Here is an 18,984-nt window from a genome sequence, read left to right as displayed (position 1 = left end):
ACAGGTTATACAGTCTTACATTAGGTAGGCTGATACCCCCCTCGCGTCTGGGAAGATGCAACTTTTTTAGGGCTATGCGTGGGCGTTTTCCTTTCCATAAAAAGGAGGAAAAAGATGATTCTAGAATTTTTATGTCCTTGTGAAGAAGGAGCAAAGGAATAGTTTGAAGTGGGTACAATAGCCTGGCAAAGCTAACCATTTTTAGCAGGTGGCATCTTCCCAGAAGCGAGAGAGGCAGATCCATCCAGTTCACCATTTCTTGAGAGATTTTCGTGATCAGGGGGGGGTAATTGAGATGGTAAAGGGAGGAAGGTAATTTACCAATTTTAATGCCTAGATAGGTGATATGTGAGTTGGCGATTGAAAAGATAGAATGTTGTGTCCAGGGGGGTTTGCGAGAGGACCCTATCGGGAGGATTTCACTTTTACCATAATTTATACGTAGCCCTGAGCATGATCTAAAAACGTCAAAGACCTCTTTGATAACGGGCATGTCAGAAGCGGGGTCTGATGAGAAGATGAGCACATCATCGGCAAAAAGAGAGGTGCGCAGGTCGTGTTGACCAATACGAATCCCGTGGAGAGGAGCCGATTGGGACAGGTATCTGGATAAAGGTTCTAGGGCGATGTTAAATAGGAGAGGGGAGAGTGGGCAGCCCTGACGAGTGCCTTTATGCAGGAGGAATTCATCGGAGAGAACTCCAGCCGCGACTAATTTGGCTGCTGGGGATGAGTACATGGCTTTGATGAGATGGCAGAAATGCCCCGAGAAACCCATTTCAGATAAAGTCATAGAGAGCCATTCAAAACTGACATTGTCGAAGGTCTTTTCCGCGTCTAAAGTTATAATAGCAAAGTCCCCATCCGGATTGTTCTTAGCATGTTCCAGAGCAAGCATAACCTTACGTATGTTCAAGGTGGCAGTTCTGCCTCTCACAAAGCCAGATTGGGCAGGGTGTATGAGGGAGGGCACAATGGCAGCTAATCTCGTGGCTATGATCTTGGAAAGGATTTTTACATCCAGATTGAGAAGGGAGATCGGCCTGTAAGAACCTGGGTCAAGCGGGTCTTTCCCTTTTTTGGATAAGAGTTTGATGACGGCTTGGTTTCCAGAAGGGAGATATGGGCCACCAGACCAGATGCCATTGTACACCTTTAGGAGAGTGGGTTCTGTAATGGAGGAGAGGGTTTTATAAAATTCACTGGTAAACCCGTCGGGGCCTGGAGCTTTGGACGGGGTTAGTTTACGAATAGTGGAGGAAACTTCGACAAGGGAGATGGGGGCATTGAGCGCTTCTAGTTGTTAAGGGGTAACTTTAGATAACAATACCTTATCGAGGAAAGAACGAGCCGCAGTACTATCTATGGGGTCTGGGGCGTAGAGGGACGTATAGTAGTTTAACATCGCCTTGTTAATTGCTTGTGGGGTAGATTGTACATCACCCTTAGCGTCTCTGAGGGAAGTGATGTGCGTCGGGTGGAATGGGCCCTTACATAGCCTCGCCAGTAGCTTGCCCGCCTTGTTACCAAACTTGTGGAGCGTCGCGTCTAGTTGGGATCTTTTAGTTTGTTCAAGTGTGTTTGCCCAAGTGTCGAAACTGTTCTTGGCCACCTGCCATTCGGTTCTGTTATCAAGGGAGTCGTTAGTAGAGAGGGACCTTTGGGCTAAATGTAGTCACGCACTAGCCCGTTTGTAATGAGATAGTGCGTTCCTTTTGAAGGAGGAGGCATAGGAGATGATCTGACCTCTGAGGAACGCCTTGCCGGCATCCCAGAAGAGGTTGGGGGAGTCCGAATGGGGGGAGTTTGCCTCCGAGTATTCGCGCCAGGAGTTCGCCATGAAGTGTTGAAAGTCTGGGTTGTCATGGAGATACGAGGGGAAACGCCACAGTCTTGGGTGAGGTGGGAGATCTAAGTTAGCAAGACTAACAGAGATTGGGGCATGGTCAGAGATAGCAATATCGAGCACTTCAGTTTCAGACAAATTTGGTATAAGATCGTCAGAGCCAAAGAAATAATCGATTCTCGAGAACATGTTATGGGGGTGTGAGTAAAAGGTGTATTCCCTGTCCGCTGGGTGAGATAGACGCCATAGGTCGCGAAGACGGAGAGATTCCATGGTGGAAGCAAAGTGGGAGGGAGTAGACGGAGCACTAGTCGCCCTGCGACGTGGGGGGGAGGACCTGTCGTCTGTATGGTGCAAGATGTCGTTAAAGTCACCGCCAACTAAATGGGGGGTCTGGGAGGTCTGGAGTAGCCAAGAAGTCAAGTCACTATAGAAAGTCTTAGTAGGGTTATTGGGAGCATAAACATTCGTGATCACTAGTTCCTTAGTCCCCAAGCGGACGTGGAGCGAGAGGAGCCTGCCCTGGGAATCTGAGTGCGTGGACAGCACCTCGCACGGGAGGTTCTTGTGGATTAATAGGAGAACACCCGCTTTGCGACTAACGGCGTCGGAGCCTATGACTTTGCCGACCCAGTGTTTCCGCATGCGATGAAAATCTGGGGCGGACAAGTGGGTTTCCTGCAATAGGGCGATATCTGTTTTCAACCTTTTTAGGTGTCGGAGTACTTTCATTCTCTTATTGGGTGATCTGAGGCCTTTCACGTTCCATGAGACTATTCTTATGTCAGGGGTGACGAGAAGAAGAAATGGGCAGGCTTTAGAAAATAATCGCCAGCCGGTGGGCAAGGCAGAAGAAATTGTTGCTGGGAGAAAATGGACCTGGAAGTAATGTGGGACAAGGGAAATAGGATGTTCAGGAAGGAGACACTGGCACTGAGGTAAGGAGGGGGAGGGGGGCAGTAAAGGAGTGGAGCAAATTGAAATATAAACAAAAACATAAACATATACACTGGAGAGAACTTCACTTTTTTCCGCATGGAGTCACTGTGTAGGCCAGCCCCCAGTGCACGGCCCAGAGGTATAGGAAGCGAGCGTCCGGGCAATGTGTCTAAAAAAAAAAAAAAAAATCGAGCAAGGGTGCGGGTACGCCCCTAGAGCCAAAAAGGGCGCGTGCCATGTTGCGGCAGTAAGCATACGCAGTGATTCCAGGAGGAGTAAGGCACAGTGTAATAAACATACGTAATAAAGCAACAAACCCACATTAGTGTAAAACAGTACATATATGAGGACCCAAGGGTGGAGAAAAAAGAAACTGAATAATAAAAGGAAAGGCAGAGTGCACTATCACAAAAAAGGAAACAAAAATACGGTATTATATAGAGAAAAAAAAAAGATAAGGCAGGTGGCCGCAAGGTAAAAAAGAAAAAGAGCAGCGAGATCAGGAGCGGTGGGAACTCCTGGTATAGTTAGGCCAGGGCGTCAAATAGAACATAGGTAGCCAGTGGCACTGATGGTGTGCCCATTGGATGGGGGCAGCGCTGAAGGCCGAGGTAGTCAAGTATCAACAGGCTGGACCGTGAGCAAGCTTGGGCGATAACAGAAAAAGGAAAAAAATAACAACATAGTAACTCACAAAAATATGTCAGGTTGACGGACCTGGCGAGAAGGTCACCTAAAAGGTGAGGAGAGATGGATCCAGGAGGGCTGAAATGTCATCAACGAGGGACGTCCCGATGGCGGGTATCAGGGGCAGCAGACCTGAAGCGTTTGGGTGAGTCCTTCCGGGGGCTCCTCTGATCCAGGGCGCGGTTGAGCGGTGATGCTTTGGAAGGGGTGTGAGGGTGTGCACCCTGGTGTAGGGAGCGGAGAAAAGCTTCGGCTTCAGAGGGGTCCTGGAAAGTTAGTTGGTCACCGTTCGGGGCCTTTAGGCGAAGAATAGCCGGGAAGGCCAGGGAAAATTTAAGTTGCATATTAAAGAGTTCCGAGCATACCTGTTGGAATGCCTTTCTTTTCTTGGAGACCTCGATGGAATAATCGGCAAAGATTAGGACCTTGATCCCATCGACCTGTAGAGAGCGTGTTTGCCTGAATTTCTGCAGGATCAGGGCCTTGTCTGAGTAGTTTAGGTACTTTGCGATGATAGGTCTAGGTGACTTGCGTTCTGGTGCCGGTTGACCCATACGATGTGCGCGTTCGACCGTACAAGGGCCGGGAAGGCCAAGGGCTTCTGGGATGTGTACCGCGCAGAAGTTAGACAGCTCCGAAGACTGTAGCGACTCGGGGATCCCTACGAATCGCAGGTTGCTCCGTCTGGCCCTGTTTTCCAGGTCATCAAGCTTCTGTAGAACATATTGATTTGTTCTGTCCTGGGAGCGTTCCGTGGCTTGGGCCTGGTAAAGTTCTTCCTCTATGTCCGACAGACGGTGTTCCAAATCATTCAGTCTGGTGTGGTGTTCGCCTATTTGGGCCTTGAGCTGCTGCACGCCAGCATTTACAGCTTTTTCCACCGATGCCGTGATCATGGGGGATAATAGTGCGGCCACGGCCTGGGCAATGCGCTCTGTGGTGGAGTCCCCTGCAGGCTGCGTGGAGAGGCTGCTCTGTGATGGAGGGGCTGGAGAGGCTGGTAGTGCTTGTGGAGAGGGGGGGGGCACAGTATCAGCGCTCACCTCCATGTCTGCTGCGCGTTGTGGAGATAAGGGGGCCGAGTAGGCCGAAGCCGGGGCCTCGATTTGCGGCCGCGCCGCGGTCGCGGACGGCGCGTGTGCTCGCGGTCCGGTTTTCTCCAGGAACCGGTCCATGATCGTGTGGGATGCCTCCGGGGGGGTGTTCCGCAGGTGCCCGGCCGCTCAGCGGGATTTAATAGCAGATTTGGGGGCAGTGATGCGGGAGCCGAGGAGGAGAGCAGTCACTCCATGCGGCGCCGGAACCGAAAGTCGTATTTTTCCTCTTGATTGCCCGAGGTGACCACCTTGGCTTTTGTCAAGAGAGTTGTAAGTAGGGTGCAAGATCGCCTACGGCCACTTCACCCTGAATGCGCTCGATCTCGTCTGATCTTGGATGCTAAGCAGGGTCGGGCCTGGTTAGTACCTGGATGGGAGACCGCCTGGGAATACCAGGTGCCGTAGGCTTTTTTCCATTATGTTGTTGGCTTTGGCGACCTGCTGTATTTTTCCTCTCTATTGCCCGAGGTGACCACCTTGACTTTTGTCAAGAGAGTTGTAAGTAGGGTGCATGATCGCCTACGGCCACATCACCCTGAATGCGCTCGATCTCGTCTGATCTCTGATGCTAAGCAGGGTCGGGTCTGGTTAGTACCTGCATGGGAGACCGCCTGGGAATACCAGGTGCCGTAGGCTTTTTTCCATTATGTTGTTGGCTTTGGCGACCTGCTGTATTTTTCTTCTCGATTGCCCGAGGTGACCACCTTGGCTTTTGTCAAGAGAGTTGTAAGTAGGGTGCAACGTTGCCTACGGCCACATCACTCTGAATGCGCTCGATCTCGTCTGATCTTGGATGCTAAGCAGCGTCGGGCCTGGTTAGTACCTGGATGGGAGACCGCCTGGGAATACCAGGTGCCATAGGCTTTTTTCCATTATGTTGTTGGCTTTGGCGAACTGCTGTATTTTTCATCTCAATTGCCCGAGGTGACCACCTTGGCTTTTGTCAAGAGAGTTGTAAGTAGTGTGCAAGATCGCCTACGGCCACATCACCCTGAATGCGCTCGATCTCGTCTGATCTCGGATGCTAAGCAGGGTCGGGCCTGGTTAGTACCTGGATGGGAGACCGCCTGGGAATACCAGGTGCCGTAGGCTTTTTTCCATTATGTTGTTGGCTTTGGCGACCTGCTGTATTTTTCCTCTCGATTGCCCGAGGTGACCACCTTGGCTTTTGTCAAGAGAGTTGTAAGTAGGGTGCAAGATCGCCTACGGCCACATCACCCTGAATGCTCTCGATCTCGTCTGATCTCTGATGCTAAGCAGGGTCGGGCCTGGTTAGTACCTGGATGGGAGACCGCCTGGGAATACCAGGTGCCGTAGGCTTTTTTCCATTATGTTGTTGGCTTTGGCGACCTGCTGTATTTTTCCTCTCGATTGCCCGAGGTGACCACCTTGGCTTTTGTCAAGAGAGTTGTAAGTAGGGTGCAAGATCGCCTACGGCCACATCACCCTGAATGCGCTCGATCTCATCTGATCTCGCATGCTAAGCAGGGTCGGGCCTGGTTAGTACCTGGATATGGAGACCGCCTGGGAATACCAGGTGCCGTAGGCTTTTTTCCATTATGTTGTTGGCTTTGGCGACCTGCTGTATTTTTCCTCTCGATTGCCCGAGGTGACCACCTTGGCTTTTGTCAAGAGAGTTGTAAGTAGGGTGCAAGATTGCCTACGGCCACATCACCCTGAATGCGCTCGATCTCGTCTGATCTCGGATGCTAAGCAGGGTCGGGGCTGGTTAGTACCTGGATGGGAGACTACCTGGGAACACCAGGTGCCGTAAGCTTTTTTCCATTATGTTGTTGGCTTTGGCGACCTGCTGTATTTTTCCTCTCGATTGCCCGAGGTGACCACCTTGGCTTTTGTCAAGAGAGTTGTAAGTAGGATGCAAGAACGCCTACAGCCACATCACCCTGAATGCACTCGATCGCGTCTGATCTCGGATGCTATGCAGGGTCGGGCCTGGTTAGTACCTGCATGGGAGACCGCCTGGGAATACCAGGTGCCGTAGGCTTTTTTCCATTATATTGTTGGCTTTGGCGACCTTCTGTATTTTTCTTCTCGATTGCCCGAGGTGACCACCTTGGCTTTTGTCAAGAGAGTTGTAAGTAGGGTGCAACGTTGCCTACGGCCACATCACCCTGAATGCGCTCGATCTCGTCTGATCTCGGATGCTAAGCAGGGTCGGGCCTGGTTAGTACCTGGATGGGAGACCGCCTGGGAATACCAGGTGCCATAGGCTTTTTTCCATTATGTTGTTGGCTTTGGCGACCTGCTGTATTTTTCCTCTCGATTGCCCGAGGTGACCACCTTGGCTTTTGTCAAGAGAGTTGTAAGTAGGATGCAAGAACGCCTACAGCCACATCACCCTGAATGCACTCGATCGCGTCTGATCTCGGATGCTAAGCAGTGTCGGGCCTGGTTAGTACCTGGATGGGAGACCGCCTGGGAATACCAGGTGCCGTAGGCTTTTTTCCATTATGTTGTTGGCTTTGGCGATCTGCTGTATTTTTCCTCTCGATTGCCCGAGGTGACCACCTTGGCTTTTGTCAAGAGAGTTGTAAGTAGGGTGCAAGATCGCCTATAGCCACATCACCCTGAATGCGCTCGATCTCGTCTGATCTCGGATGCTAAGCAGGGTCGGGCCTGATTAGTACCTGGATGGGAGACCGCCTGGGAATACCAGGTGCCGTAGGCTTTTTTCCATTATGTTGTTGGCTTTGGCGACCTGCTGTATTTTTCCTCTCGATTGCCCGAGGTGACCACCTTGGCTTTTGTCAAGAGAGTTGTAAGTAGGGTGCAAGATCGCCTACGGCCACATCACCCTGAATGCGCTCGATCTCGTCTGATCTCGGATGCTAAGCAGGGTCGGGCCTGGTTAGTACCTGGATGGGAGACCGCCTGGGAATACCAGGTGCCGTAGGCTTTTTTCCATTATGTTGTTGGCTTTGGCGACCTGCTGTATTTTTCCTCTTGATTGCCCGAGGTGACCACCTTGGCTTTTGTCAAGAGAGTTGTAAGTAGGGTGCAAGATCGCCTACGGCCACATCACCCTGAATGCTCTCGATCTCGTCTGATCTCTGATGCTAAGCAGGGTCGGGCCTGGTTAGTACCTGGATGGGAGACCGCCTGGGAATACCAGGTGCCGTAGGCTTTTTTCCATTATGTTGTTGGCTTTGGCGACCTGCTGTATTTTTCCTCTCGATTGCCCGAGGTGACCACCTTGGCTTTTGTCAAGAGAGTTGTAAGTAGGGTGCAAGATCGCCTACGGCCACATCACCCTGAATGCGCTCGATCTCATCTGATCTCGCATGCTAAGCAGGGTCGGGCCTGGTTAGTACCTGGATATGGAGACCGCCTGGGAATACCAGGTGCCGTAGGCTTTTTTCCATTATGTTGTTGGCTTTGGCGACCTGCTGTATTTTTCCTCTCGATTGCCCGAGGTGACCACCTTGGCTTTTGTCAAGAGAGTTGTAAGTAGGGTGCAAGATTGCCTACGGCCACATCACCCTGAATGCGCTCGATCTCGTCTGATCTCGGATGCTAAGCAGGGTCGGGGCTGGTTAGTACCTGGATGGGAGACTGCCTGGGAACACCAGGTGCCGTAAGCTTTTTTCCATTATGTTGTTGGCTTTGGCGACCTGCTGTATTTTTCCTCTCGATTGCCCGAGGTGACCACCTTGGCTTTTGTCAAGAGAGTTGTAAGTAGGATGCAAGAACGCCTACAGCCACATCACCCTGAATGCACTCGATCGCGTCTGATCTCGGATGCTATGCAGGGTCGGGCCTGGTTAGTACCTGCATGGGAGACCGCCTGGGAATACCAGGTGCCGTAGGCTTTTTTCCATTATATTGTTGGCTTTGGCGACCTTCTGTATTTTTCTTCTCGATTGCCCGAGGTGACCACCTTGGCTTTTGTCAAGAGAGTTGTAAGTAGGGTGCAACGTTGCCTACGGCCACATCACCCTGAATGCGCTCGATCTCGTCTGATCTCGGATGCTAAGCAGGGTCGGGCCTGGTTAGTACCTGGATGGGAGACCGCCTGGGAATACCAGGTGCCATAGGCTTTTTTCCATTATGTTGTTGGCTTTGGCGACCTGCTGTATTTTTCCTCTCGATTGCCCGAGGTGACCACCTTGGCTTTTGTCAAGAGAGTTGTAAGTAGGATGCAAGTACGCCTACAGCCACATCACCCTGAATGCACTCGATCGCGTCTGATCTCGGATGCTAAGCAGTGTCGGGCCTGGTTAGTACCTGGATGGGAGACCGCCTGGGAATACCAGGTGCCGTAGGCTTTTTTCCATTATGTTGTTGGCTTTGGCGATCTGCTGTATTTTTCCTCTCGATTGCCCGAGGTGACCACCTTGGCTTTTGTCAAGAGAGTTGTAAGTAGGGTGCAAGATCGCCTATAGCCACATCACCCTGAATGCGCTCGATCTCGTCTGATCTCGGATGCTAAGCAGGGTCGGGCCTGATTAGTACCTGGATGGGAGACCGCCTGGGAATACCAGGTGCCGTAGGCTTTTTTCCATTATGTTGTTGGCTTTGGCGACCTGCTGTATTTTTCCTCTCGATTGCCCGAGGTGACCACCTTGGCTTTTGTCAAGAGAGTTGTAAGTAGGGTGCAAGATCGCCTACGGCCACATCACCCTGAATGCGCTCGATCTCGTCTGATCTCGGATGCTAAGCAGGGTCGGGCCTGGTTAGTACCTGGATGGGAGACCGCCTGGGAATACCAGGTGCCGTAGGCTTTTTTCCATTATGTTGTTGGCTTTGGCGACCTGCTGTATTTTTCCTCTTGATTGCCCGAGGTGACCACCTTGGCTTTTGTCAAGAGAGTTGTAAGTAGAGCACAAGATTGCCTACGGCCACATCACCCTGAATGCGCTCGATCTCGTCTGTTCTCGGATGCTAAGCAGGGTCAGGCCTGGTTAGTACCTGGATGGGAGACCGCCTGGGAATACCAGGTACCGTAGGTTTTTTTCCATTATGTTGTTGGCTTTGGCGACCTGCTGTATTTTTCCTCTCGTTTGCCCGAGGTGACCACCTTGGCTTTTGTCAAGAGAGTTGTAAGTAGGGCGCAAGATCGCCTACGGCCACATCACCCTGAATGCGCTCGATCTCGTCTGATCTCTGATGCTAAGCAGGGTCGGGCCTGGTTAGTACCTGGATGGGAGACCGCCTGGGAATACCAGGTGCCGTAGGCTTTTTTCCATTATGTTGTTGGCTTTGGCGACCTGCTGTATTTTTCCTCTCGATTGCCCGAGGTGACCACCTTGGCTTTTGTCAAGAGAGTTGTAAGTAGGGTGCAAGATCGCCTACGGCCACATCACCCTGAATGCGCTCGATCTCATCTGATCTCGCATGCTAAGCAGGGTCGGGCCTGGTTAGTACCTGGATATGGAGACCGCCTGGGAATACCAGGTGCCGTAGGCTTTTTTCCATTATGTTGTTGGCTTTGGCGACCTGCTGTATTTTTCCTCTCGATTGCCCGAGGTGACCACCTTGGCTTTTGTCAAGAGAGTTGTAAGTAGGGTGCAAGATTGCCTACGGCCACATCACCCTGAATGCGCTAGATCTCGTCTGATCTCGGATGCTAAGCAGGGTCGGGTCTGGTTAGTACCTGGATGGGAGACTGCCTGGGAACACCAGGTGCCGTAAGCTTTTTTCCATTATGTTGTTGGCTTTGGCGACCTGCTGTATTTTTCCTCTCGATTGCCCGAGGTGACCACCTTGGCTTTTGTCAAGAGAGTTGTAAGTAGGCTGCAAGAACGCCTACAGCCACATCACCCTGAATGCACTTGATCGCGTCTGATCTCGGATGCTATGCAGGGTCGGGCCTGGTTAGTACCTGCATGAGAGACCGCCTGGGAATACCAGGTGCCGTAGGCTTTTTTCCATTATATTGTTGGCTTTGGCGACCTTCTGTATTTTTCTTCTCGATTGCCCGAGGTGACCACCTTGGCTTTTGTCAAGAGAGTTGTAAGTAGGGTGCAACGTAGCCTACGGCCACATCACCCTGAATGAGCTCGATCTCATCTGATCTCGGATGCTAAGCAGGGTCGGGCCTGGTTAGTACCTGGATGGGAGACCGCCTGGGAATACCAGGTGCTATAGGCTTTTTTCCATTATGTTGTTGGCTTTGGCGACCTGCTGTATTTTTCCTCTCGATTGCCCGAGGTGACCACCTTGGCTTTTGTCAAGTGAGTTGTAAGTAGGGTGCAAGATCGTCTACGACCACATCACCCTGAATGCGCTCCATCTCGTCTGATCTCGGATGGTAAGCAGGGTCGGGCCTGGTTAGTACCTGGATGGGAGACTGCCTGGGAACACCAGGTGCCGTAAGCTTTTTTCCATTATGTTGTTGGCTTTGGCGACCTGCTGTATTTTTCCTCTCGATTGCCCGAGGTGACCACCTTGGCTGTTGTCAAGAGAGTTGTAAGTAGGGTGCAAGATCGCTTACGGCCACATCACCCTGAATGCGCTCGATCTTGTCTGATCTCGGATGCTAAGCAGGGTCGGGCCTGGTTAGTACCTGGATGGGAGACCGCCTGGGAATACCAGGTGCCATAGGCTTTTTTCCATTATGTTGTTGGCTTTGGCGACCTGCTGTATTTTTCCTCTCGATTGCCCAAGGTGACCACCTTGGCTTTTGTCAAGAGAGTAGTAAGTAGGGTGCAAGATCGCCTACGGCCACATCACCCTGAATGCGCTCGATCTCGTCTGATCTCGGATGCTAAGCAGGGTCGGGCCTGGTTAGTACCTGGTTGGGAGACTGCCTGGGAATACCAGGTGCCGTAGGCTTTTTTCCATTATGTTGTTGGCTTTGGCGACCTGCTGTATTTTTCCTCTCGATTGCCCGAGGTGACCACCTTGGCTTTTGTCAAGAGAGTTGTAAGTAGGATGCAAGATCACCTACGGCCACATCACCCTGAATGCGCTCGATCTCGTCTGATCTCGGATGCTAAGCAGGGTTGGGCCTGGTTAGTACCTGGATGGGAGACCGCCTGGGAATACCAGGTGCCGTAGGCTTTTTTCCATTATGTTGTTGGCTTTGGCGACCTGCCGTATTTTTCCATTCGATTGCCCGAGGTGACCACCTTGGCTTTTGTCAAGAGAGTTGTAAGTAGGGGGCAAGATCGCCTACGGCCACATCACCCTGAGTGCGCTCGATCTCGTCTGATCTCGGATGCTAAGCAAGTTCGGGCCTGGTTAGTACCTGGATGGGAGACCGCCTGGGAATACCAGATGCCGTAGGCTTTTTTCCATTATGTTGTTGTCTTTGGCGACCTGCTGTATTTTTCCTCTCGATTGCCCGAGGTGACCACCTTGGCTTTTGTCAAGAGAGTTGTAAGTAGGGTGCAAGATAGCCTACGGCCACATCACCCTGAATGCGCTCGATCTCGTCTGATCTCGGATGCTAAGCAGGGTGGGGCCTGGTTAGTACCTGGATGGGAGACCGCCTGGGAATACCAGGTGCCGTAGGCTTTTTTCCATTATGTTGTTGGCTTTGGTGATCTGCTGTATTTTTCCTCTCGATTGCCCGAGGTGACCACCTTGACTTTTGTCAAGAGATTTGTAAGTAGGGTGCAAGCTTGCCTACGGCCACATCACCCTGAATGCGCTCGATCTCGTCTCATCTCGGATGCTAAGCAGGGTCGGGCTTGGTTAGTACCTGGAAGGGAGAACGCCTGGGAATACCAAGTGCCGTAGGCTTTTTCCATTATGTTGTTGGCTTTGGCGACCTGCTGTATTTTTCCTCTTGAATGCCTGAGGTGACCACCTTGGCTTTTGTCAAGAGAGTTGTAAGTAGGGTGCAAGCTTGCCTATGGCCACATCACCCTGAATGCGCTCAATCTCGTCTGATCTCGGATGCTAAGCAGGGTCGGGCCTGGTTAGTACCTGGATGGGAGACCGCCTGGGAAAACCAGGTGGCGTAGGCTTTTTTCCATTATGTTGTTGGCTTTGGCGACCTGCTGTATTTTTCCTCTCGATTGCCCGAGGTGACCACCTTGGCTTTTGTCAAGAGAGTTGTAAGTAGGGTGCAAGATTGCCTACGGCCACATCACCCTGAATGCGCTCGATCTCGTCTGATCTCGGATGCTAAGCAGGGTTGGGCCTGGTTAGTACCTGGATGGGAGACCGCCTGGGAATACCAGGTGCCATAGGATTTTTTCCATTATGTTGTTGGCTTTGGCGACCTGCTGTATTTTTCCTCTCGATTGCCCGAGGTGACCACCTTGGCTTTTGTCAAGAGAGTTGTAAGTAGGGAGTAAGATCGCCTACGGCCACATCACCCTGAATGCGCTCGATCTCGTCTGGTCTCGGATGCTAAGCAGGTTCGGGCCTGGTTAGTACCTGGATGGGAGACCGCCTGGGAATACCAGGTGCCATAGGCATTTTTTCATTATGTTGTTGGCTTTGGCGACCTGCTGTATTTTTCCTCTCGATTGCCCGAGGTGACCACCTTGGCTTTTGTCAAGAGAGTTGTAAGTAGGGTGCAAGATCGCCTACGGCCACATCACCCTGAATGCGCTTGATTTCGTCTGATCTTGGATGCTAAGCAGGGTCGGGCCTGGTTAGTACCTGGATGGGAGACCGCCTGGGAATACCAGGTGCCGTAGGCTTTTTTCCATTATGTTGTTGGCTTTGACGACCTGCTGTATTTTTCCTCTCGATTGCCCGAGGTGACCACTTTGGCTTTTGTCAAGAGAGTTGTAAGTAGGGTGCATGATGGCCTATGGCCACATCACCCTAAAAGCGCACAATCTCGTCTGATCTCGGATGCTAAGCAGGGTCGGGCCTGGTTAGTACCTGCATGGGAGACCGCCTGGGAATACCAGTTGCCGTAGGCTTTTTTCCATTATGTTGTTGGCTTTGGCGACCTGCTGTATTTTTCCTCTCGATTGCCCGAGGTGACCACCTTGGCTTTTGTCAAGAGAGTTGTAAGTAGGGTGCAAGATCGCCTATGGCCACATCACCCTGAATGCGCTTGCTCACGTCTGATCTTGGATGCTAAGCAGGGTCGGGCCTGGTTAGTACCTGGATGGGAGACCGCCTGGGAATACCAGGTGCCGTAGGCTTTTTTCCATTATGTTGTTGGCTTTGGCGACCTGCTGTATTTTTCCTCTCAATTGCCCGAGGTGACCACCTTGGCTTTTGTCAAGAGAGTTGTAAGTAGGGTGCAAGATCGCCTACGGCCACATCACACTGAATGCGTTCGCTCTCGTCTGATCTCAGATGCTAAGCAGAGTCGGGCCTGGTTAGTACCTGGATGGGAGACCGCCTGGGAATTCCAGGTGCCGTAGGCTTTTTTCCATTATGTTGTTGGCTTTGGCGACCTTCTGTATTTTTCGTCTCGATTGTCCGAGGTGACCACCTTGGCTTTTGTCAAGAGAGTTGTAAGTAGGGTGCAAGATTGCCTACAGCCACATCACCCTGAATGCGCTTGATCTCGTTTGATCTTGGATGCTAAGCAGGGTCGGGCCTGTTTAGTACCTGGATGGGAGACCGCCTGGGAATACCAGGTGCCGTAGGCTTTTTTCCATAATGTTGTTGGCTTTGGCGACCTGTGGTATTTTTCCTCTCGATTGCCCGAGGTGACCACCTTGGCTTTTGTCAAGAGAGTTGTAAGTAGGGTGCAGGATTGCCTACGACCACATCACCCTGAATGCGCTCGATCTCATCTGATCTCAGATGCTAAGCAGCGTCAGGCATGGTTAGTACCTGGATGGGAGACCGCCTGGGAATACCATGTGCCGTAGGCTTTTTTCCATTATGTTGTTGGCTTTGGTGACCTGCTGTATTTTTCCTCATGATTGCCCGAGGTGACCACCTTGGCTTTTGTCAAGAGAGTTGTAAGTAGGGTGCAAGATCACCTACGGCCACATCACCCTGAATGCGCTCGATCTCGTCTGATCCCGGATGCTAAGCAGGAGTCGGGCCTTGTTAGAACCTGAATGGGAGACCGCCTGGGAATACCAGGTGCCGTAGGCTTTTTTCCATTATGTTGTTGGCTTTGGCGACCTGCTGTATTTTTCCTCTCGATTGCCCGAGGTGACCACCTTGGCTTTTGTCAAGAGAGTTGTAAGTAGGGTGCAAGATCGCCTACGGCCACATCACCCTGAATGCGCTCAATCTCGTCTGATCTCGGATGCTAAGCAGGGTCGGGCCTGGTTAGTACCTGGATGGGAGACCGCCTGGGAATACCAAGTGCCGTAGGCTTTTTTCCATTATGTTGTTGGCTTTGGCGACCTGCTGTATTTTTCCTCTCGATTGCCCGAGGTGACCACCTTGGCTTTTTTCAAGAGAGTTGTAAGAAGGATGCAAGATCGCCTACGGCCACATCACCCTGAATGCGCTCGATCTCTGATGCTAAGCAGGGTCGGGCCTGGTTAGTACCTAGATGGGAGACCGCCTGGGAATACCAGGTGCCGTAGGCTTTTTTCCATTATGTTGTTGGCTTTGGTGACCTGCTGTATTTTTCCTCTCGATTGCCCGAGGTGACCACCTTGGCTTTATTCAAGAGAGTTGTAAGTAGGGTGCAAGATCGCCTACGGCCACATCACCATGAATGCGCATGATCTCGTCTGATCTCGGATGCTAAGCAGGGTCGGGCCTGGTTAGTACCTTGATGGGAGACCACCTGGGAATGCCAGGTGCCGTAGGCTTTTTTCCATTATGTTGTTGGCTTTGGCGACCTGCTGTATTTTTCCTCTCGATTGCCCGAGGTGACCACCTTGGCTTTTGTCAAGAGAGTTGTAAGTAGGGTGCAAGATCGCCTACGGCCACATTACCCTGAATGCGCTCGATCTCGTCTGATCTCGGATGCTAAGCAGGGTCGGGCCTGGTTAGTACGTGGGTGGGAGACCTCCTGGGAATACCAGGTGCCGTAGGCTTTTGGCCATTATGTTGTTGGCTTTGGCGACCTGCTGTATTTTTCCTCTCGATTGCCCGAGGTGACCACCTTGGCTTTTGTCAAGAGAGTTGTAAGTAGGGTGCAAGTTCGCATACGGCCACATTACCCTGAATGCGCTCGATCTAGTCTGATCTCAGATGCTAAGCAGCGTCGGGCCTGGTTAGTACTTGGGTGGGAGACCACCTGGGAATATCAGGTGCCGTAGGCTTTTTTCCATTATGTTGTTGGCTTTGGCGACCTGCTGTATTTTTCCTCTCGATTGCCCGAGGTGACCACCTTGGCTGTTGTCAAGAGAGTTGTAGTAGGGTGCCAGATAGCTTACGGCCACATCACCCTGAATGCGCTCGATCTCGTCTGATCTCGGATGCTAAGCAGGGTCAGGCCTGGTTAGTACCTGGATGGGAGACCGCCTGGGAATACCAGGTGCCGTAGGCTTTTTTCCATTATGTTGTTGGCTTTGGCGACCTGCTGTATTTTTCCTCTCGATTGCCCGAGGTGACCACCTTGGCTTTTGTCAAGAGAGTTGTAAGTAGGGTGCAAGATCGCCTACGGCCACATCACCCTGAATGCGCTTGATCTTGTCTGTTCTCGGATGCTAAGCGGGGTCAGGCCTGCTTAGTACCTGGTTGGGAGACCGCCTGGGAATAGAAGGTGCCATAGGCATTTTTCCATTATGTTGTCGGCTTTGGCGACCTGCTATATTTTTCCTCTCGATTGCCCGAGGTGACCACCTTGGCTTTTGTCAAGAGAGTTGTAAGTAGAGTGCAAGATCGCCTACGGCCACATCACCCTGAATGCGCTCGATCTCGTCTGATCTCGGATGCTAAGCAGGGTCGGACCTGGTTAGTACCTGGATGGGAGACCGCCTGGGAATACCAGGTGCCATAGGCTTTTTTCCATTATGTTGTCGGCTTTGGCGACCTGCTGTATTTTTCCTCTCCATTGCCCGAGGTGACCACCTTGGCTTTTGTCAAGAGAGTTGTAAGTAGGATGCACGATTGTCTACGGCCACATCACCCTGAATGCGCTCGATCTCGTCTGATCTCCGATGCTAAGCAGGGTCGGGCCTGGTTAGTACCTGGATGGGAGACCGCCTGGGAATACCAGGTGCCGTAGGCTTTTTTCCATTATGTTGTTGGCTTTGGCGACCTGCTGTATTTTTACTCTCGATTGCCCGAGGTGACCACCTTGGCTGTTGTCAAGAGAGTTGTAAGTAGGGTGCAAGATCGCCTACGGCCACATCACCCTGAATGCGCTCGATCTCGTCTGATCTCGGATGCTAAGCAGGGTCGGGCCTGGTTAGTACCTGGATGGGAGACCGCCTGGGAATACCAGGTGCCGTAGGCTTTTTTCCATTATGTTGTCGGCTTTGGCGACCTGCTGTATTTTTCCTCTCCATTGCCCGAGGTGACCACCTTGGCTTTTGTCAAGAGAGTTGTAAGTAGGATGCACGATCGTCTACGGCCACATCACCCTGAATGCGCTCGATCTCGTCTGATCTCGGATGCTAAGCAGGGTCGGGCCTGGTTAGTACCTGGATGGGAGACCGCCTGGGAATACCAGGTGCCGTAGGATTTTTTCCATTATGTTGTTGGCTTTGGCGACCTGCTGTATTTTTACTCTCGATTGCCCGAGGTGACCACCTTGGCTGTTGTCAAGAGAGTTGTAAGTAGGGTGCAAGATCGCCTACGGCCACATCACCCTGAATGCGCTCGATCTCGTCTGATCTCGGATGCTAAGCAGGGTCGGGCCTGGTTAGTACCTGGATGGGAGTCCGCCTGGGAATACCAGGTGCCGTAGGCTTTTTTCCATTATGTTGTCGGCTTTGGCGACCTGCTGTATTTTTCCTCTCCATTGCCCGAGGTGACCACCTTGGCTTTTGTCAAGAGAGTTGTAAGTAGGATGCACGAACGTCTACGGCCACATCACCCTGAATGCGCTCGATCTCGTCTGATCTCGGATGCTAAGCAGGGTCGGGCCTGGTTAGTACCTGGATGGGAGACCGCCTGGGAATACCAGGTGCCGTAGGCTTTTTTCCATTATGTTGTTGGCTTTGGCGACCTGCTGTATTTTTCCTCTCGATTGCCCGAGGTGACCACCTTGGCTTTTGTCAAGAGAGTTGTAAGTAGGGTGCAAGATCGCCTACGGCCACATCACCCTGAATGCGCTCGATCTCGTCTGATCTCGGATGCTAAGCAGGGTCGGGCCTGGTTTGTACCTGCATGGGAGACCGCCTGGGAATACCAGGTGCAGTAGGCTTTTTTCCATTATGTTGTTGGCTTTGGCGACCTGCTGTATTTTTCCTCTCGATTGCCCGAGGTGACCACCTTGGCTTTTGTCAAGAGAGTTGTAAGTAGGGAGCAAGATCACCTACGGCCACATCACCCTGAATGCGCTCGATATCGTCTGATCTCGGATGCTAAGCAGGGTAGGGCATGGTTAGTACCTGGATGGGAGACCGCCTGGGAATACCATGTGCCGTAGGCTTTTTTCCATTATGTTGTTGGCTTTGGTGACCTGCTGTATTTTTCCTCATGAATGCCCGAGGTGACCACCTTGGCTTTTGTCAAAAGAGTTGTAAGTAGGGTGTAAGATCACCCACGGCCACATCACCCTGAATGCGCTCAATCTCATCTGATCTCGGATGCTAAGCAGGGTCAGGCCTGGTTAGTATCTGGATGGGATACCGCCTGGGAATACCATGTGCCGTAGGCTTTTTTCCATTATGTTGTTGGCTTTGGGGACCTGCTGTATTTTTCCTCTCGATTGCCCGAGGTGACCACCTTGGCTTTTGTCAAGAGAGTTGTAAGTAGGGTGCAAGATCGCCTACGGCTACATCACCCTGAATGCGCTTGATCTCGTCTGATCTCGGATGCTAAGCAGGGTCGGGCCTGGTTAGTACCTGGTTGGGAGACCGCCTGGGAATACCAGGTGCCGTAGGCTTTTTTCCATTATGTTGTTGGCTTTGGCGACCTGCTGTATTTTTCCTCTCGATTGCCCGAGGGGACCACCTTGGCTTTTGTCAAGAGAGTTGTAAGTAGGGTGCAAGATCGCCTACGGCAACATCACCCTGAATGCGCTCGATCTCGTCTGATCTCGGCTGCTAAGCAGGGTCAGGCCTGGTTAGTACCTGGATGGGAGACCGCCTGGGAATACCAGGTGCTGTAGGTTTTTTTCCATTATGTTGTTGGCTTTGGCGACCTGCTGTATTTTTCCTCTCGATTGCCCGAGGTGACCACCTTGGCTTTTGTCAAGAGAGTTGTAAGTAGGGTGCAATATCGCCTACGGCCACATCACCCTGAATGCGCTCGATCTCGTCTGATCTCGGATGCTAAGCAGGGTCGGGCCTGGTTTGTACCTGCATGGGAGACCGCCTGGGAATACCAGGTGCCGTAGGCTTTTTTCCATTATGTTGTTGGCTTTGGCGACCTGCTGTATTTTTCCTCTCGATTGCCCGAGGTGACCACCTTGGCTTTTGTCAAGAGAGTTGTAAGTAGGGGGCAAGA

The 18,984-nt window shown here is 51.8% G+C and overlaps 29 non-coding genes and 33 pseudogenes across 29 annotated transcripts; all 62 read left to right on the top strand.

The window, feature by feature from the left end:
* The first annotated feature begins 4,858 nt into the window (after positions 1–4,858).
* Positions 4,859–4,977, top strand: LOC143973405 (5S ribosomal RNA). Its single transcript, XR_013272025.1, has one exon. It is a non-coding gene; the product is annotated as a 5S ribosomal RNA (ribosomal RNA).
* Positions 4,978–5,086: 109 nt separating this feature from the next.
* LOC143963580 (5S ribosomal RNA) lies at positions 5,087–5,205 on the top strand (annotated as a pseudogene).
* Positions 5,206–5,314: 109 nt separating this feature from the next.
* Positions 5,315–5,433, top strand: LOC143963737 (5S ribosomal RNA; annotated as a pseudogene).
* A 109-nt stretch (positions 5,434–5,542) lies between these two features.
* On the top strand, positions 5,543–5,661 carry LOC143962576 (5S ribosomal RNA). Its single transcript, XR_013270727.1, has one exon. It is a non-coding gene; the product is annotated as a 5S ribosomal RNA (ribosomal RNA).
* Positions 5,662–5,770: 109 nt separating this feature from the next.
* On the top strand, positions 5,771–5,889 carry LOC143972299 (5S ribosomal RNA). The gene has a single exon (XR_013271925.1). It is a non-coding gene; the product is annotated as a 5S ribosomal RNA (ribosomal RNA).
* A 109-nt stretch (positions 5,890–5,998) lies between these two features.
* Positions 5,999–6,118, top strand: LOC143965361 (5S ribosomal RNA; annotated as a pseudogene).
* A 109-nt stretch (positions 6,119–6,227) lies between these two features.
* Positions 6,228–6,346, top strand: LOC143965020 (5S ribosomal RNA; annotated as a pseudogene).
* Positions 6,347–6,455: 109 nt separating this feature from the next.
* On the top strand, positions 6,456–6,574 carry LOC143964382 (5S ribosomal RNA; annotated as a pseudogene).
* A 109-nt stretch (positions 6,575–6,683) lies between these two features.
* Positions 6,684–6,802, top strand: LOC143971327 (5S ribosomal RNA). The gene has a single exon (XR_013271837.1). It is a non-coding gene; the product is annotated as a 5S ribosomal RNA (ribosomal RNA).
* Positions 6,803–6,911: 109 nt separating this feature from the next.
* On the top strand, positions 6,912–7,030 carry LOC143962753 (5S ribosomal RNA). Its single transcript, XR_013270779.1, has one exon. It is a non-coding gene; the product is annotated as a 5S ribosomal RNA (ribosomal RNA).
* Positions 7,031–7,139: 109 nt separating this feature from the next.
* LOC143961629 (5S ribosomal RNA) lies at positions 7,140–7,258 on the top strand. The gene has a single exon (XR_013270514.1). It is a non-coding gene; the product is annotated as a 5S ribosomal RNA (ribosomal RNA).
* A 109-nt stretch (positions 7,259–7,367) lies between these two features.
* Positions 7,368–7,486, top strand: LOC143962504 (5S ribosomal RNA). Its single transcript, XR_013270713.1, has one exon. It is a non-coding gene; the product is annotated as a 5S ribosomal RNA (ribosomal RNA).
* A 109-nt stretch (positions 7,487–7,595) lies between these two features.
* On the top strand, positions 7,596–7,714 carry LOC143972288 (5S ribosomal RNA). Its single transcript, XR_013271924.1, has one exon. It is a non-coding gene; the product is annotated as a 5S ribosomal RNA (ribosomal RNA).
* Positions 7,715–7,823: 109 nt separating this feature from the next.
* On the top strand, positions 7,824–7,943 carry LOC143965350 (5S ribosomal RNA; annotated as a pseudogene).
* Positions 7,944–8,052: 109 nt separating this feature from the next.
* On the top strand, positions 8,053–8,171 carry LOC143965273 (5S ribosomal RNA; annotated as a pseudogene).
* A 109-nt stretch (positions 8,172–8,280) lies between these two features.
* LOC143964376 (5S ribosomal RNA) lies at positions 8,281–8,399 on the top strand (annotated as a pseudogene).
* Positions 8,400–8,508: 109 nt separating this feature from the next.
* Positions 8,509–8,627, top strand: LOC143971316 (5S ribosomal RNA). Its single transcript, XR_013271836.1, has one exon. It is a non-coding gene; the product is annotated as a 5S ribosomal RNA (ribosomal RNA).
* A 109-nt stretch (positions 8,628–8,736) lies between these two features.
* LOC143962751 (5S ribosomal RNA) lies at positions 8,737–8,855 on the top strand. The gene has a single exon (XR_013270778.1). It is a non-coding gene; the product is annotated as a 5S ribosomal RNA (ribosomal RNA).
* A 109-nt stretch (positions 8,856–8,964) lies between these two features.
* Positions 8,965–9,083, top strand: LOC143961622 (5S ribosomal RNA). Its single transcript, XR_013270512.1, has one exon. It is a non-coding gene; the product is annotated as a 5S ribosomal RNA (ribosomal RNA).
* Positions 9,084–9,192: 109 nt separating this feature from the next.
* LOC143962437 (5S ribosomal RNA) lies at positions 9,193–9,311 on the top strand. Its single transcript, XR_013270686.1, has one exon. It is a non-coding gene; the product is annotated as a 5S ribosomal RNA (ribosomal RNA).
* A 109-nt stretch (positions 9,312–9,420) lies between these two features.
* Positions 9,421–9,539, top strand: LOC143964519 (5S ribosomal RNA; annotated as a pseudogene).
* Positions 9,540–9,648: 109 nt separating this feature from the next.
* On the top strand, positions 9,649–9,767 carry LOC143972144 (5S ribosomal RNA). Its single transcript, XR_013271911.1, has one exon. It is a non-coding gene; the product is annotated as a 5S ribosomal RNA (ribosomal RNA).
* Positions 9,768–9,876: 109 nt separating this feature from the next.
* On the top strand, positions 9,877–9,996 carry LOC143965339 (5S ribosomal RNA; annotated as a pseudogene).
* Positions 9,997–10,105: 109 nt separating this feature from the next.
* Positions 10,106–10,224, top strand: LOC143965838 (5S ribosomal RNA; annotated as a pseudogene).
* A 109-nt stretch (positions 10,225–10,333) lies between these two features.
* LOC143968051 (5S ribosomal RNA) lies at positions 10,334–10,452 on the top strand (annotated as a pseudogene).
* A 109-nt stretch (positions 10,453–10,561) lies between these two features.
* On the top strand, positions 10,562–10,680 carry LOC143961981 (5S ribosomal RNA). Its single transcript, XR_013270599.1, has one exon. It is a non-coding gene; the product is annotated as a 5S ribosomal RNA (ribosomal RNA).
* A 109-nt stretch (positions 10,681–10,789) lies between these two features.
* On the top strand, positions 10,790–10,908 carry LOC143968438 (5S ribosomal RNA; annotated as a pseudogene).
* A 109-nt stretch (positions 10,909–11,017) lies between these two features.
* On the top strand, positions 11,018–11,136 carry LOC143962942 (5S ribosomal RNA; annotated as a pseudogene).
* A 109-nt stretch (positions 11,137–11,245) lies between these two features.
* On the top strand, positions 11,246–11,364 carry LOC143972133 (5S ribosomal RNA). Its single transcript, XR_013271910.1, has one exon. It is a non-coding gene; the product is annotated as a 5S ribosomal RNA (ribosomal RNA).
* Positions 11,365–11,473: 109 nt separating this feature from the next.
* On the top strand, positions 11,474–11,592 carry LOC143969344 (5S ribosomal RNA). The gene has a single exon (XR_013271657.1). It is a non-coding gene; the product is annotated as a 5S ribosomal RNA (ribosomal RNA).
* A 109-nt stretch (positions 11,593–11,701) lies between these two features.
* On the top strand, positions 11,702–11,820 carry LOC143966182 (5S ribosomal RNA; annotated as a pseudogene).
* Positions 11,821–11,929: 109 nt separating this feature from the next.
* LOC143964920 (5S ribosomal RNA) lies at positions 11,930–12,048 on the top strand. Its single transcript, XR_013271365.1, has one exon. It is a non-coding gene; the product is annotated as a 5S ribosomal RNA (ribosomal RNA).
* A 109-nt stretch (positions 12,049–12,157) lies between these two features.
* On the top strand, positions 12,158–12,276 carry LOC143967309 (5S ribosomal RNA; annotated as a pseudogene).
* Positions 12,277–12,384: 108 nt separating this feature from the next.
* LOC143964263 (5S ribosomal RNA) lies at positions 12,385–12,503 on the top strand (annotated as a pseudogene).
* A 109-nt stretch (positions 12,504–12,612) lies between these two features.
* LOC143961388 (5S ribosomal RNA) lies at positions 12,613–12,731 on the top strand. The gene has a single exon (XR_013270458.1). It is a non-coding gene; the product is annotated as a 5S ribosomal RNA (ribosomal RNA).
* A 109-nt stretch (positions 12,732–12,840) lies between these two features.
* LOC143964195 (5S ribosomal RNA) lies at positions 12,841–12,959 on the top strand (annotated as a pseudogene).
* A 109-nt stretch (positions 12,960–13,068) lies between these two features.
* LOC143962675 (5S ribosomal RNA) lies at positions 13,069–13,187 on the top strand. The gene has a single exon (XR_013270760.1). It is a non-coding gene; the product is annotated as a 5S ribosomal RNA (ribosomal RNA).
* Positions 13,188–13,296: 109 nt separating this feature from the next.
* LOC143968106 (5S ribosomal RNA) lies at positions 13,297–13,415 on the top strand (annotated as a pseudogene).
* A 109-nt stretch (positions 13,416–13,524) lies between these two features.
* Positions 13,525–13,643, top strand: LOC143965495 (5S ribosomal RNA; annotated as a pseudogene).
* A 109-nt stretch (positions 13,644–13,752) lies between these two features.
* On the top strand, positions 13,753–13,871 carry LOC143967198 (5S ribosomal RNA; annotated as a pseudogene).
* A 109-nt stretch (positions 13,872–13,980) lies between these two features.
* Positions 13,981–14,099, top strand: LOC143965262 (5S ribosomal RNA; annotated as a pseudogene).
* A 109-nt stretch (positions 14,100–14,208) lies between these two features.
* Positions 14,209–14,327, top strand: LOC143967165 (5S ribosomal RNA; annotated as a pseudogene).
* Positions 14,328–14,436: 109 nt separating this feature from the next.
* Positions 14,437–14,556, top strand: LOC143969244 (5S ribosomal RNA; annotated as a pseudogene).
* A 109-nt stretch (positions 14,557–14,665) lies between these two features.
* LOC143963021 (5S ribosomal RNA) lies at positions 14,666–14,784 on the top strand (annotated as a pseudogene).
* A 109-nt stretch (positions 14,785–14,893) lies between these two features.
* LOC143968394 (5S ribosomal RNA) lies at positions 14,894–15,002 on the top strand (annotated as a pseudogene).
* Positions 15,003–15,111: 109 nt separating this feature from the next.
* Positions 15,112–15,230, top strand: LOC143963397 (5S ribosomal RNA; annotated as a pseudogene).
* A 109-nt stretch (positions 15,231–15,339) lies between these two features.
* LOC143973305 (5S ribosomal RNA) lies at positions 15,340–15,458 on the top strand. Its single transcript, XR_013272016.1, has one exon. It is a non-coding gene; the product is annotated as a 5S ribosomal RNA (ribosomal RNA).
* A 109-nt stretch (positions 15,459–15,567) lies between these two features.
* Positions 15,568–15,686, top strand: LOC143968294 (5S ribosomal RNA; annotated as a pseudogene).
* Positions 15,687–15,794: 108 nt separating this feature from the next.
* On the top strand, positions 15,795–15,913 carry LOC143973510 (5S ribosomal RNA). Its single transcript, XR_013272067.1, has one exon. It is a non-coding gene; the product is annotated as a 5S ribosomal RNA (ribosomal RNA).
* Positions 15,914–16,022: 109 nt separating this feature from the next.
* Positions 16,023–16,141, top strand: LOC143969156 (5S ribosomal RNA; annotated as a pseudogene).
* Positions 16,142–16,250: 109 nt separating this feature from the next.
* On the top strand, positions 16,251–16,369 carry LOC143973585 (5S ribosomal RNA). The gene has a single exon (XR_013272086.1). It is a non-coding gene; the product is annotated as a 5S ribosomal RNA (ribosomal RNA).
* Positions 16,370–16,478: 109 nt separating this feature from the next.
* Positions 16,479–16,597, top strand: LOC143961616 (5S ribosomal RNA). The gene has a single exon (XR_013270511.1). It is a non-coding gene; the product is annotated as a 5S ribosomal RNA (ribosomal RNA).
* Positions 16,598–16,706: 109 nt separating this feature from the next.
* LOC143962354 (5S ribosomal RNA) lies at positions 16,707–16,825 on the top strand. The gene has a single exon (XR_013270672.1). It is a non-coding gene; the product is annotated as a 5S ribosomal RNA (ribosomal RNA).
* A 109-nt stretch (positions 16,826–16,934) lies between these two features.
* On the top strand, positions 16,935–17,053 carry LOC143972608 (5S ribosomal RNA). Its single transcript, XR_013271953.1, has one exon. It is a non-coding gene; the product is annotated as a 5S ribosomal RNA (ribosomal RNA).
* A 109-nt stretch (positions 17,054–17,162) lies between these two features.
* Positions 17,163–17,281, top strand: LOC143969752 (5S ribosomal RNA). Its single transcript, XR_013271694.1, has one exon. It is a non-coding gene; the product is annotated as a 5S ribosomal RNA (ribosomal RNA).
* Positions 17,282–17,390: 109 nt separating this feature from the next.
* On the top strand, positions 17,391–17,509 carry LOC143967498 (5S ribosomal RNA). Its single transcript, XR_013271637.1, has one exon. It is a non-coding gene; the product is annotated as a 5S ribosomal RNA (ribosomal RNA).
* A 109-nt stretch (positions 17,510–17,618) lies between these two features.
* On the top strand, positions 17,619–17,737 carry LOC143963170 (5S ribosomal RNA; annotated as a pseudogene).
* A 109-nt stretch (positions 17,738–17,846) lies between these two features.
* On the top strand, positions 17,847–17,965 carry LOC143963151 (5S ribosomal RNA; annotated as a pseudogene).
* Positions 17,966–18,074: 109 nt separating this feature from the next.
* LOC143968902 (5S ribosomal RNA) lies at positions 18,075–18,193 on the top strand (annotated as a pseudogene).
* A 109-nt stretch (positions 18,194–18,302) lies between these two features.
* Positions 18,303–18,421, top strand: LOC143973382 (5S ribosomal RNA). The gene has a single exon (XR_013272023.1). It is a non-coding gene; the product is annotated as a 5S ribosomal RNA (ribosomal RNA).
* Positions 18,422–18,530: 109 nt separating this feature from the next.
* On the top strand, positions 18,531–18,649 carry LOC143963706 (5S ribosomal RNA; annotated as a pseudogene).
* Positions 18,650–18,758: 109 nt separating this feature from the next.
* LOC143972730 (5S ribosomal RNA) lies at positions 18,759–18,877 on the top strand. The gene has a single exon (XR_013271964.1). It is a non-coding gene; the product is annotated as a 5S ribosomal RNA (ribosomal RNA).
* Positions 18,878–18,984: the final 107 nt, after the last annotated feature.

Source organism: Lithobates pipiens, unplaced genomic scaffold, assembly GCF_037356315.1.
Source record: "Lithobates pipiens isolate NorthernLeopardFrog02 unplaced genomic scaffold, aLitPip1_a1.2 Scaffold_114, whole genome shotgun sequence".
Classification (NCBI taxonomy): Eukaryota; Metazoa; Chordata; class Amphibia; order Anura; family Ranidae; genus Lithobates; species Lithobates pipiens.
This window is presented reverse-complemented; position numbering and strand designations above follow the sequence as displayed.